The sequence below is a fragment of the Pelobates fuscus genome, chromosome 3, assembly GCF_036172605.1.
Source record: "Pelobates fuscus isolate aPelFus1 chromosome 3, aPelFus1.pri, whole genome shotgun sequence".
Lineage (NCBI taxonomy): Eukaryota > Metazoa > Chordata > Amphibia > Anura > Pelobatidae > Pelobates > Pelobates fuscus.
This window is the reverse complement of record NC_086319.1, coordinates 7752884-7767367: the sequence shown is the minus strand read 5'-3', so window position 1 is coordinate 7767367 and position 14484 is coordinate 7752884.

Genomic DNA, 14484 nt, shown 5'->3' with positions numbered 1-14484 from the left:
GCTCACCCATTACCCACCCATTGTACAGCGCTACGGAACTTGCTGGAGCTATATAAATAATAACATAATAATACTGTTTGTCTCGATACTTGGGGATCTCTCCTTCCCTCAGACTCATTGCTTCTCCTCTCTTCTCCCGAGACTGTAAGCTGGTTTGCACAGGACCCCGTGCTACGATCTTTGTTGTTTAGCAGATGTTTAAAAATCCCTTTGTAAATTGTAAATATAAAGTACAACGACACTTTATAATTAATAATAATCGGGAATCTACGTAATACGGGTTTCGACGGCGGCAGATAAACTGGACGCAAAGTTATTCCTGCGATGGCTATGAGTAATGAGAGACACAATCTGTTTGGGTAAACAATGAGGTCGATTTTGTTTTTTGAATCGCAGTTTTATGTTACAAACATACAAATGTGTCAAGATGCTAAAACTGGAGCAATACTGTGACAACCAATAAATGTACCTTTCCATGCCATTGGTTTCCGTGGTGATTGCTTCCTTTAAGATTTTTTTATGGTCACGCAGTTTCTAACCCGTTCATTAATCTATCCGATTGATCTGCAATTCTATGATGTGGTTTGTCACGCCAAGTGACACAGAAGGAATAGATACTTTTAGAATTTTTTTATTCTTTTTCTGCATGCACGCCATTTATAAACCTCCATATTATTACCACCTTGTGGTCGGTAAACACGTCCCATGTTTCCGACGTTGTACTCGCAGTGTTACCCCTGTTTAAAGAAAGGCATTCAGCCAGATAATGATACCCACAGACCTGGACGGCTGAATGAAAGGCTTTACACGTTTAAAGTATTTAACAGACCAACCTTAGAAAACACCATAAAGTGCACAGTCAGCCAAAGGCAATCTGCCCGACCGAAAACCTCTGTCACCAGGACAGACCCTGAATTAAGCAGCAGAGCCGTGCTAACACTGAGAGACATGTATTCAGAGGATCCCAGCTGGGACCAAATTAAATATTATTTCAACGGCCAAAGTAAATTGACTCCACCTTTCAACACACCTTTATAAAGCAATTATTTCACAGTGATGAATGGCGTTATTCTCTATACTGTCTAAGTACCGCAGCCATTGTTAGCGCCGCGCAAGCCAAATAAGATCTGTATTAAAATGATGGAAGGTTTCGGTAATGTAGGTGAAACTATTTCTTAGCAAACAATGGCTTTTATAAACAACTGGCTTTTATATCGCACTGTACTGTGTGCACAAACTGTATCATATTATATCGTGTGTACAAACTGTATCATATTATACTGTGTGTACAAAATGTATCACATTATACTGTGTGTACAAAATGTATCATATTATATCGTGTGTACAAACTGTATCATATTATATCGTGTGTACAAACTGTATCATATTATACTGTGTGTACAAAATGTATCACATTATACTGTGTATACAAACTATATCACATTATACTGTGTGCACAAACTATATCACATTATACTGTGTGTACAAACTATATCACATTATACTGTGTATACAAACTGTATCATATTATACTGTGTGTACAAACTATATCACATTATACTGTGTGCACAAACTATATCACATTATACTGTGTGTACAAACTGTATAACATTATACTGTATATACAAACTATATCACATTATACTGTGTGTACAAACTGTATCACATTATACTGTGTGTACAAACTGTATAACATTATACTGTATATACAAACTATATCATATTATACTGTGTGTACAAACTATATCACATTATACTGTGTGTACAAACTGCATCATATTATACTGTATATACAAACTGCATCATATTATACTGTATATACAAACTGTATCATATTATACTGTGTGTACAAACTGCATCACATTATACTGTGTGTACAAACTGTGTCACATTATACTGTATATACAAACTGCATCATATTATACTGTGTGTACAAACTGTGTCACATTATACTGTATATACAAACTGCATCATATTATACTGTGTGTACAAACTGCATCACATTATACTGTATATACAAACTGTGTCATATTATACTGTGTGTACAAACTGCATCATATTATACTGTGTGTACAAACTGCATCATATTATACTGTGTGTACAAACGGTATCATATTATACTGTGTGTACAAACTGCATCACATTATACTGTGTGTACAAACGGTATCATATTATACTGTGTGTACAAACTGTGTCACATTATACTGTGTGTACAAACTGCATCACATTATACTGTGTGTACAAACTGTGTCACATTATACTGTATATACAAACTGCATCATATTATACTGTGTGTACAAACTGTGTCACATTATACTGTATATACAAACTGCATCATATTATACTGTGTGTACAAACTGCATCACATTATACTGTATATACAAACTGTGTCATATTATACTGTGTGTACAAACTGCATCATATTATACTGTGTGTACAAACGGTATCATATTATACTGTGTGTACAAACTGCATCACATTATACTGTGTGTACAAACGGTATCATATTATACTGTGTGTACAAACTGTGTCACATTATACTGTGTGTACAAACTGCATCACATTATACTGTGTGTACAAACTGTGTCACATTATACTGTATATACAAACTGCATCATATTATACTGTGTGTACAAACTGTGTCACATTATACTGTATATACAAACTGCATCATATTATACTGTGTGTACAAACAGTATCATATTATACTGTATATACAAACTGCATCATATTATACTGTGTGTACAAACTGCATCACATTATACGGTGTGTACAAACTGCATCACATTATACTGTATATACAAACTGCATCATATTATACTGTGTGTACAAACTGTGTCACATTATACTGTATATACAAACTGCATCATATTATACTGTGTGTACAAACGGTATCATATTATACTGTATATACAAACTGCATCATATTATACTGTGTGTACAAACTGCATCACATTATACTGTGTGTACAAACGGTATCATATTATACTGTATATACAAACTGCATCATATTATACTGTGTGTACAAACTGTATCACATTATACGGTGTGTACAAACTGCATCACATTATACTGTGTGTACAAACGGTATCATATTATACTGTGTGTACAAACTGTATCATATTATACTGTATATACAAACTGCATCACATTATACTGTGTGTACAAACTGTATCATATTATACTGTGTGTACAAACTGTGTCACATTATACTGTATATACAAACTGTATCATATTATACTGTGTGTACAAACTGCATCACATTATACTGTGTGTACAAACTGTATCATATTATACTGTGTGTACAAACTGCATCATATTATACTGTATATACAAACTGCATCACATTACACTGTGTGTACAAACTGTATCATATTATACTGTATATACAAACTGCATCACATTAGACTGTGTGTACAAACTGTGTCATATTATACTGTGTGTACAAACTGTGTCACATTATACTGTGTGTACAAACTGTATCATATTATACTGTATATACAAACTGCATCACATTATACTGTGTGTACAAACTGTATCATATTATACTGTGTGTACAAACTGTGTCACATTATACTGTATATACAAACTGTATCATATTATACTGTGTGTACAAACTGCATCATATTATACTGTGTGTACAAACTGCGTCACATTATACGGTACGGTGTGTACAAACTGCATCACATTATACTGTGTGTACAAACGGTATCATATTATACTGTGTGTACAAACTATATCATATTATACTGTGTGTACAAACTACATCACATTATACTGTGTGTACAAACGGTATCATATTATACTGTGTGTACAAACTATATCATATTATACTGTGTGTACAAACTGCATCACATTATACTGTGTGTACAAACTATATCATATTATACTGTGTGTACAAACTGCATCACATTATACTGTGTGTACAAACGGTATCATATTATACTGTGTGTACAAACTGTGTCACATTATACTGTGTGTACAAACGGTATCATATTATACTGTGTGTACAAACTATATCATATTATACTGTGTGTACAAACTGCATCACATTATACTGTGTGTACAAACGGTATCATATTATACTGTGTGTACAAACTATATCATATTATACTGTGTGTACAAACTGCATCACATTATACTGTGTGTACAAACGGTATCATATTATACTGTATATACAAACTATCATATTATTCAGACAAATCATTCGTGGAAATCAGGAAATGTAAAATCTTCTGTATAATTGGCTTCCTCGGTATCTAGGCATGTAGAGTTCTCACCTTACAGTTAACACATTACACAGAATCACTTGTATTTGCTCACTAATGCAGCCAGGGAATCATTTAACTCCAGTTAAACTCCTGTAAATTAGCACATAACTTACATTGCCATAAGGTGAAATTTATTGTCTTCCCATCGATGTCCAATCAATGCAGAGAGAGCCCAAAAGGAAATGACTATTGAGACTGGAACGATACAATCAAGGTAACCTTGAGCGCAGATAAGCGGCCATAAATTTGACTAAAATAAAGTCAATACATATTACAGCGGTGAGCCATTAGCCTTTGGCAAGATCGGGCACAACAGAAAAAAACACAAACGACTTACAATTATTTCAGTTCAGTTTATTAGACGAATTCCTGGGATGGAGGCTCGCCAGGGCTTAAAGTCAAACTCACCAACATGAGCTAGTGGAACGCAGCCCTAGGGAGATATTCACCAAATTCTGAATTGATATAGATTATTATGGATTAAACCAAAGTTTTGTGGGTAAAAAAGCAAACAAAAAATGCAGTTTAAAATGTACAGGTTTATTCCCTATTGAATGGGGCAAATCATTTCTTTGCTTTATTGAAACATTCGGACTGCAAAATGTAGATATTGTTAGTGGAATTTACCAATGTCCAGAATTTGTCAAGCAAGCCCCGAACGGCCTAATTCTGGTCTGGACTTCAGCCGCAACAAATGCGTTAGACTGCTGAAATCCAGATTGAATCATTAATTCCAGCAGACAAATAGTACTTTAAATTATCATTCACTTGTAAAAAGCATGTGAGTGATGTTTTGCTTCATTGTCACCCAATTGCCGCTAAGCTGAATACATAGTATCTCCTCCTAAGAGGATATGCAGTACCTGGCTCCTTAAACACCAGTTAGGCTAGCTAGCTGATGGTCTGATATTTTACCTAGTAATGGGTTTTAGAACCAAGTCGCTCTATATACTCTACAGGCTGCTCATTCCTCTCTGTAAAACCTTCCTACTAGTGATGTACCGAACTGTCCGCCGGCGAACAGTTCCCGGCGAAATTAGCGTGTTCGCGTTCGCCGCGGCGGGCGGACACATGCGCAGTTCGATCCGCCCCCTATTCGTCATCATTGGGCAAACTTTGACCCTGTGCCTCTCGGTCAGCAGACACATTACAGCCAATCAGCAGCACTCCCTCCCTTCCACACCCTCCAACCTCCCTCCCAGCATCCATTTTCGATTCATTCGGAAGATGCATGCTTAGTGAGAGGAGGGAAAGTTTAGCTGCTGCTGATTACATAGGGAAATTGATAGCTAGGCTAGGGTATTCAGTGTCCACTACAATCCTGAAGGACTCATCTGATCTCTGCTGTAAGGACAGCACCCCAAAAAGCCCTTTTTAGGGCTATATCATCAGGCTGCTTTTTTTTTTTTTTTCCTGTGTAATGTAATTGCAGGTGCCTGCCTGCCAGCTTCTGTGTGAGGTTCACATTGGATACTGTGCCTACTTGCCCAGTGCCACCACTCATATCTGTTTTAACAATTGGTTAAGCTTTCGATTTAAAAGAAATAATTTTTTTTCACTGTAATAGAAGAGCAGTTAGTTGTCTGCAAGCGTCTTTGTTTCAGGCCTACTTCAGCGTGTGCTCTGCAGACCTGTGCCAGCGTGCTTTGACAGTTGCCACTCATATCTTGTGTCTCTATAGCGTGCTTTTACAACCAAAATTTGTTTTTCACTGTTATAGATTGAATAGCAGTTACTTGTCTTCAAGCGGCTCTGTCAGTCCTTCCTTCAGCGTGTGCTCTGCAGAACTGTTCCAGTGCACATTGCCAATCATATCTGGTCTCACAGTAGCTTGCACGCATAGTACCACTAATCCCCCAAAAAATGACAGGCAGAGGCAGGCCACCCCGCAGGGGCCGTCGTGGTCGTGGTGCTGTGATTCCCTTTTGCCCTAGAATAATGCCCAGTTTTCAGAAGCCACGTACCCTGAACTTGAAAAGTTCTGAGGACTTAGTTGACTGGCTAACACAGGACACCCAATATTGTACAGCCTCCGCTCGCAACCTTGACGCACCATCCTCCTCCAGCTTAGCTTCAGGCACCTCTCAAGATAGCACTCACCCGCCTGCCGCCACCACCAAAACTAGCACCACAGCCGCTTTACTTGGTATGTCAGAGGAGTTATTCACACACCCGTTTGAAGAAATGAGTGATGCGCAACCATTATTGCTAGAGGATGTAGATAACAGGGATATGTCTCAGGCAGGCAGCATTAAACACATGGAGGTACGGTGTGATGATGATGATGTTGTACCCGCTGCTGCTTCCTTTTCTGAGTTGTCAGATACAAGCGAAGCGGTTGATGATGACGATGCGTCCATGGATGTCACGTGGGTGCCCGCTAGAAGAGAAGAAGAACAGGGCGAAAGTTCAGATGGGGAGACAGAGAGGAGGAGGAGGAGACGAGTTGGAAGCAGGGGGGGTCGTCGCAAGGAGCTAGTGGCACAGTCAGACAGCATGCATCGGCACCCGGGGTCAGCCCGACAGCACGCCAATCAACGCATGCTGTGTCCACCACCAGAATGCCGTCATTGCAGAGCTCAGCAGTGTGGCATTTTTTTTGTGTGTCTGCCTCTGACAACAGCGATGCCATTTGCAACCTGTGCCAAAGGAAACTGAGTCGTGGGAGGTCCAACACCCACCTAGGTACAACTGCTTTGCGTAGGCACATGATCTCACATCACAAACGCCTATGGGATCAACACATGAGTACAAGCAGCACGCCTACTCTAAGCCGCCATCCTCCTCCTGGTCCAGCATCTTCAGCCACGTCAACCACTGCTGTCCTTCTTGCCCCCTCTCAACCATCTGCCACTCCGTCTCCCGCCTTGAGCAGTTCCCGCTCATCTGCCCACAGTCATGTGTTTCTGTCAAGGACATGTTTGAGCGTAAGAAGCCAATGTCACCAAGTCACCCCCTTGCCCAGCGTCTGACAGCTGGCTTGTCCGAACTATTAGCCCACCAGCTTTTACCATACAATCTGGTTGAGTCTGAGGTGTTCAAAAAATTTGTAGCTATTGGGACACCGCAGTGGAAGGTACCCGGCCATAATTTCTTTTCACAAAAGGCAATCCCCAACTTGTACTTGATTGTGCAAAAGGAAGTCATGGCATGTCTGGCACACAGTGTTGGGGCAAGGGTCCATCTGACCACTGATACCTGGTCTGCAAAGCATGGTCAGGGCAGGTATATCACCTACCCTGCGCATTGGGTAAACCTGCTGACGGCTGACAAGCAAGGAATGCGTGGCATTGCAGAGGAGTTGGTGACACCGCCACGAATTGCAGGCAGTCCTACTGCCACCACCTCTACTCCTCCTACTCCATCCTCTTCCATAACCTCATCGGCTGAGTCCTCTTGTGCCGCTGCTTCTTGCTCCACATCAACGGCACCCCCCCAGCTCCCCAGGTACTATTCCACATCCCGGATACGGCAGTGTCACGCCGTCTTGGGTTTGACTTGCTTGAAAGCAGAGAGTCACACCGGACAAGCACTCCTGTCCGCCCTGAACGCACAGGTGGAAAAGTGGCTGACTCCGCAGCAACTGGATATCGGCAAAGTGGTGTGTGACAACGGAAAAAATTTGATAGCGGCATTGAAGTTGGGCAAGTTGACACATGTGCCGTGCATGGCACATGTGTGTAATCTGATCGTACAACGCTTTGTGCATAAGTACACAGGCTTACAGGACGTCCTGAAGCAGGCCAGGAAGGTGTGTGGCCATTTCAGGCGTTCCTACACGGCCATGGCTCACTTTGCCGATATCCAGCGGCGAAACAACATGCCAGTGAGGCGCTTGATTTGCGACAGCCCTACACGTTGGAATTCAACACTCCTAATGTTCGACCGCCTGCTCCAACAAGAAAAAGCTGTTAATGAATATTTGTATGACCGGGGTGCTAGGACAGCCTCTGGGGAGCTGGGAATTTTTTTGCCACGTTACTGGACGCTCATGCGCAATGCCTGTAGGCTCATGTGTCCTTTTGAGGAGGTGACAAACCTAGTCAGTCGCAGTTGTGTGTGTACGTGTGTATGGCTGTCTGCCTGTGTGTGTGTGTGTGACAGGGTGAAGATTTCTTGCACATGGGTGTGACAGGGTGAAGATTTCTTGCACAGGGCGCCCAAAGGCCTAAGGCTGGCCCTGCGCATGGGTCAGTGGCTCTGCACCAGACTTCCCTCCAATTGATCAAAGTTAAAGGATTTCAAGTGGACTGATTACAATTACAGGGCCTCTAAAGAGTCCTGTATTGTTATTTGTCGTCACTACCTTCCCGCGTCGGGAAGATTTCTTGCACAGGGCGCCCAAAGGCCTAAGGCTGGCCCTGCGCATGGGTCAGTGGCTCTGCACCAGACTTCCCTCCAATTGATCAAAGTTAAAGGATTTCAAGTGGACTGATTACAATTACAGGGCCTCTAAACAGTCCTGTATTGTTATTTGTCGTCACTACCTTCCCGCGTCGGGAGTGGGTCATTTGCGCCCCTGCTGCCTTCCTTGCATGTGGTAGCTGTTTGTCAGGGATTTGTCAATCCATATCTGCCAAGTGACCCTATGACAGGGTGAAGATTTCTTGCACATGGGTGTGACAGGGTGAAGATTTCTTGCACAGGGCGCCCAAAGGCCTAAGGCTGGCCCTGCGCATGGGTCAGTGGCTCTGCATCAGACTTCCCTCCAATTGATCAAAGTTAAAGGATTTCAAGTGGACTGATTACAATTACAGGGCCTCTAAAGAGTCCTGTATTGTTATTTGTAGTCACTACCTTCCCGCGTCGGGAGTGGGTCATTTGCGCCCCTGCTGCCTTCCTTGCATGTGGTAGCTGTTTGTCAGGGATTTGTCAATCCATATATGCCAAGTGACCCTATGTAGGGGGAACAGTCTCTATTCTGCTCTGTGTCAGTGTGTATCAGGGATCATTAGGATAGGTGTCAATCCATATCTGCCAAGTGACCCTATGTAGGAGGAACAGTCCCTATTCTGCTCTGTGTCACTGTGTATCAGGGATCATTAGGATAGGTGTCAATCCATATCTGCCAAGTGACCCTATGTAGGGGGAACAGTCTCTATTCTGCTCTGTGTCAGTGTGTATCAGGGATCATTAGGATAGGTGTCAATCCATATCTGCCAAGTGACCCTATGTAGGGGGAACAGTCTCTATTCTGCTCTGTGTCAGTGTGTATCAGGGGTTTTGAGGACAGGTGTCAATCCATATCTGCCAAGTGACCCTATGTAGGGGGAACAGTCTCTATTCTGCTCTGTGTCAGTGTGTATCAGGGATCATTAGGATAGGTGTCAATCCATATCTGCCAAGTGACCCTATGTAGGGGGAACAGTCCCTATTCTGCTCTGTGTTAGTGTGTATCAGGGGTTTTGAGGACAGGTGTCAATCCATATCTGCCAAGTGACCCTATGTAGGGGGAACAGTCTCTATTCTGCTCTGTGTCAGTGTGTATCAGGGCTGGGCTTTGAGGACAGGTGTCAATGTTAGGTGATTTCTGCCCTTTATGGATTAAAAGCAGACTCTGCATCAACTGTGTAATTTTCCATGGGAGTTTTGCCATGGATCCCCCTCTGGCATGCCACAGTCCAGGTGTTAGTCCCCTTGAAACAACTTTTCCATCACTATTGTGGCCAGAAAGAGTCCCTGTTGTTTTTAAAATTCGCCTGCCCTTTGAAGTCAATGGCGGTTCGCGCGGTTCGCCGGTTCGCGAACATTTGCGGAAGTTCGCGTTCGCCGTTCGCGAACCGAAAATTCCGTGTTCGCGACAGCACTACTTCCTACATAAAATTTGTCAAAGGTTCTATACCTTACCTCTAAATGCTGCCCTGAACTATGATGTGTAATTTCATTTTCATTCGTGTTCTATCAATGTACTCTAACCAAGCATTGATATGAGCAAAACATTATAATAAAAACAGATTGTAAAAAAATTTATGTGAATCATAAATTGTGAATGTGCATCCTGCCAAACACATTCGATTTATCTTCGGTCGTCATACGGTCGTTGACAAATCCCAGATTCCTAAGCATTATATTGGTTCGGATATTAGTGATTTTCCAAATGTTTCCAAACAAATGGCCGGACCGATTGAATCGTGACCACATTTCGTTTTCATAAATCTGCGAATCGCGAAAATGTTGTTTGCATTGGGTCATTTTCACCAAATTCTGGCCATTGTGACAAGAAGATTTGAGGATTTGTGTTTCAGATTGCTAAAAGTCACCCAAAAATTATCACGACCGAAAAATGATCTTCTATCCAGCACAGCTACATGTTTGAATTTTTGCCTTAATTGCAAACTCCCAATAACTCAGATATGACAGAATTTAGAAAAAGATTTCTACCACTGCATGTTTGCGGTAAACTGTATTTATAGGTAGCTTCAACTCAGATAATGAATAAATTAGAAATGAATGTTTCTTGTGTCGCACAAATGCCATGCTCACTGATATTTGATTGTTGGGAATAAACTCGCTGCCAAAAATATTGGCACCTTTTGTCTGACTTGAATTTTTAAAAAAAATCAGCCGTTTGGTGTTACATTTTAATTAACTAGAATTTAAAGTTTAGTGAATAAAACCTGTTGTGAAACATGCAGGTAACAGAAAATGTCATCACCTGGAAGAAAACATATAAACAGGAAGAAGAATATTCGCAAGCAACAATTAACTTCCTTCTTGCCAAATGCCATTTGCTGGGTTTTAGTAGAGGGGGGCTGGGGTTTAGTGGAGGGGGTGCTGGGATTTAGTAGAGGGGGTGCTGGGATTTAGTGGAGGGGGGCTGGGGTTTAGTGGAGGGGGACTGGGGTTTAGTGGAGGGGGTGCTGGGATTTAGTAGAGGGGGTGCTGGGATTTAGTAGAGGGGGTGCTGGGATTTAGTAGAGGGGACTAGGGTTTAGTGGAGGGGGTGCTGGGATTTAGTAGAGGGGGTGCTGGGATTTAGTGGAGGGGGACTGGGGTTTAGTGAAGGGGGACTGGGGTTTAGTGGAGGGGGACTTTGGTTTAGTGGAGGGGGGACTTTGGTTTAGTGGAGGGGGGACTTTGGTTTAGTAGAGGGGGTGCTGGGATTTAGTAGAGGAGGGACTGGGATTTAGTGGAGGGAGTGCTGGGGTTTAGTAGAGGGGGTGCTGGGATTTAGTATTGGGGGACTGGGGTTTAGTGGAGGGGGACTGGGGTTTAGTAGAAGGAGGGGACTGGTGTTTAGTAGAGTGAGTGCTGGGGTTTAGTAGAGGAGGGTGCTGGGGTTTAGTAGAGGGGATGCTGTTTTTAAAAAAAAAAAAAAATTACTTTTCAAAATAAACCTACATTTCTACGAACATTTTCGTTTTTGTCTTTTTGCGGCACACATATACTTAAACCTTGTTTATTTGGCCCTTGCTAGCCTTTGAGTTTGACATGCTTGGGTTAGGGTAAGGTACAAATAGGTGTTAGGGTAAGGTACATATAGGGGTTAGGATAGGGTACATTTAGGGGTTAGAGTAAGGTACATGAAGGGGTTAGGGTAAAGTACATATAGGGGTTAGGGTATGGTACTGTGACGAAACCAATCTCGCCACATTGTATTGGAGGAGCCTGGTTGCCCGCCTGCTGCCTTTGGATTATGGACCGGCAGCTAAAGGGTTAATTTTACTGTGCAGAAGGATTTATTTCTCCCTTTCTGCACAGCAGTTCGGTAGATTTCATCTACCGAACAAACAGCCGTTCACCAACCTCCCCAGAGCCGTGGGAAGCCGGCCGGCGTTGTTAATTGGCCACCCAGAAGCTGGAGTGTGCTGCCAATTTACCTCCCTGAAGCTGCGGTTAATTGCCTGTTATCTGTGTGGCCGCTGTTACACTTAGCGGCCGCTAGGTGGCGCTGGTCTGGAGCTCCCCGGGCAGCCAACACTTTTCTGCCCGGCTTTCATGCACCAAAATCGGACACTTTTACGTGCAGGCACCGCTGAACCTCCAGCCCCTGGTTCTAATTCGTATGGATTTGGTGAATGCAGGGAATTCGGTATTTTATGTTTTATGTGAACTGTAGTAACCCAGATAGCCTGCCATGGAGCCTGTTCGTATAATTAAAGACTTTGGCTCCATGGCAATTAAATGTATTTGTGTGGTCTGGGTGCCATTCACCTAATAATGTGCACCCAGACCTGAGCTATCTGGGGATATGTTACATGTCTGTGTTTTATGTATAAAATGTGTCTGTATGTATTTTAAAGTGATAGTCTGTTTCTGTGTCACCATGTGCATAATGGAGTCTGGCCTTTGTCTTAGGAGATAATTGAATTACTTCATTAATTATCTCCAGGGCAGGGAGGAGGAAACCAGGATGCATTGTGGGAAAGTATTGTGGCTGTGTGTACGAAAATGATACATGTCTGTCTGCTGTTTCAGTCTTCCATCTGGTCCCCTAGGGGAGTGTCCACCAGGTGGGAGACCTGCATAAATACAGGGGCAGGTAGCCCTGAATAAACAGACCACTGCTTGACCTTCAACACGGAGCCTTGTCTCGTTCTTGGGGGGATTCACTGTATGCTGTTTGACTGCTAGGAGTGTAAGCTGATATCTGCTTTTCCTATTCATCTGCTAGCAGCTATTTGTGAGGTTCCAGCTGGAGTGCTACCTTATTCACCTATATCCAGTTCGTGAGTTCTGATGTTCTGCAGTAGCTGTGCCTTTCTGAGAAAAGGGGATTATCGCCTAAACCGATTTATTCCCTTTTATGCTGAAACGGTCCGTAACAGGTACATGAAGGGGTTAGAGTAGGATACATGTAGTGGTTAAGGTAAGGCACATGTAGGGGCTAGGGTAGGGTAGATATAGGGGTTAGGGTAGGGTACATGTAGGGGTTAAGGTAAGGTACGTGTAGGGGTTAGGGTAGGGTACATGTAGGGGTTAGGGTAAGGTACATGTAGGGTTTAGGTTAGGGTACATGTAGGGGTTAGGGTTGGGTACATGTAAGGGTTAGGGTAGGGTACATGTAAGGGTTAGGGTAGGGTACATGTAGGGGTTAGGGTAGGGTACATGTAAGGGTTAGGGTAGGGTACATGTAAGGGTTAGGGTAGGGTACATGTAAGGGTTAGGGTAAGGTACATGTAAGGGTTAGGGTAAGGTACATGTAATGGTTAGGGTAGGGTACATGTAGGGGTTAGGGTAAGGTACATGTAGAGGTTAGGGTAAGGTACATGTAGGGGATAGGGTAAGGTACATGTAGGGATTAGGGTAGGGAACATGTAGGGGTTAGGGTAAGGTACATGTAGGGGTACATGTAGGGATTAGGGTAGCATACATGTAGGGGTTAGGGTAAGCAAAGGAGAGTGATGGGGCTAAGGCTGAGCTGGAGACAGTAGGGGAAACACAAGTGGCTGAGACAGAGTGTTACTAAAGGGGGTGTGGACCAGTGATAGAGACAAAAGACAGGGGGCAGATTGCACATTTGGGAAGATAGAGAGACAGAGACATATAATGCAAGCAAAAACAAATCACATACATTACATGCATACACAGCCCTGCAGTTACACACATGGTTGCACACACTGATAATTTAGTCCCATACACTTCTGCATTCACACACATACTGACACTCCCCACAATTAGAGTACAACAGTCACACACATACTGACACTCCCCACAATTAGAGAACAATAGACACACACATACTGAGTGACACTCCCCACAATTAGAGAACAACAGTCACACACATACTGACACTCCCCACAATTAGAGAACAACAGTCACACACATACTGACACTCCCCACAATTAGAGAACAACAGTCACACACATACTGACACTCCCCACAATTAGAGTACAATAGACACACACATACTGAGTGACACTCCCCACAATTAGAGTACAATAGACACACACATACTGAGTGACACTCCCCACAATTAGAGTACAATAGACACACACATACTGATGCTCCCCACAATTAGAGAACAATAGACACACACATACTGACACTCCCCACAATTAGAGTACAATAGACACACACATACTGAGTGACACTCCCCACAATTAGAGTACAACAGTCACACACATACTGACACTCCCCACAATTAGAGTACAACAGTCACACACATACTGACACTCCCCACAATTAGAGAACAACAGTAACACACATACTGACACTCCCCACAATTAGAGTACAATAGACACACACATACTGACACTCCCCACAATTAGAG